General features: G+C 58.0%; 1 long non-coding RNA gene across 1 annotated transcript; it reads right to left on the minus strand.

Moving 5' to 3' along the window:
- Positions 1-34: 34 nt before the first annotated feature.
- On the minus strand, positions 35-732 carry LOC104915438. The gene is made up of 3 exons (XR_796358.3): positions 644-732; positions 290-359; positions 35-174 (listed from the first exon to the last, which is right to left on the minus strand). It is a non-coding gene; the product is annotated as an uncharacterized LOC104915438 (long non-coding RNA).
- Between the last annotated feature and the right edge of the window lie 25 nt (positions 733-757).

A 757-nucleotide genomic window follows, 5' to 3' on the forward strand; every position in this document is an offset into this window, starting at 1 on the left:
GCGGAGCCACAACCCAGATGGCAGAAGGGATCCCTGGAAGTCCCAGCCGGTGGTACTGACCATCAGAGCGAGCCAGAGTACCCAGCAGACCCAGGGCTGCCACGCATCCAGCCTCCCAGTCATCTCCCAGCTGCGACTGCAGAAACAGGATCATTTCCTCTGGGCAGATCCGGGCTGCAGGGAGGAAATCCCGCGCTGTGTTAGCAAGAAACTCACGCCCATTCCTGAGGTTTGTGAGAGAGGTTTTGGCCAGGGCACTGCCAGGCATTGCCAAAGCTCCTCTCCTTACCCTGCAGCATGATGCAGTGGGTCAGCTGTGCACGATCAGCCTCGCTGTGCTGCTTGCTGTCGTCATAGAGCTGTGGGAACAAGGTCCATTTGAGAAAATCACATCAGCACTGAGGACAGAAAAGACACTGTGCTGCCCGCTCTCATCTCCCTGGGCACTCTCAGGAAGAGGACAGACAGACAAAACCCAGCCCGCCCCGCAGCATCCCCGGGGGTACACCCACAGCTCTGGAGCAGCCTTGAGCATGCAGGAGCTAAGACTGAGCCGCCTTAGTCAGGGGCTCAGAGCTTTGCAGTCCTCCTGAGACTTAGCCAAGAGGGAAACTGCTGTGGGCACAAGGATAGGCTCCCCTACCTGGTAGAACACGGCACTGGTGATGTTCTGAAACTTGTCCCTTGGGATGACAGACTCAGTGCCCTCTAAGGCCTCCAGGAAGAGAGTGAGGCTCTGTGAGAGACCAGGGAGAGG

The sequence above is a fragment of the Meleagris gallopavo genome, chromosome 1 (genome assembly GCF_000146605.3).
Source record: "Meleagris gallopavo isolate NT-WF06-2002-E0010 breed Aviagen turkey brand Nicholas breeding stock chromosome 1, Turkey_5.1, whole genome shotgun sequence".
NCBI lineage: Eukaryota > Metazoa > Chordata > Aves > Galliformes > Phasianidae > Meleagris > Meleagris gallopavo.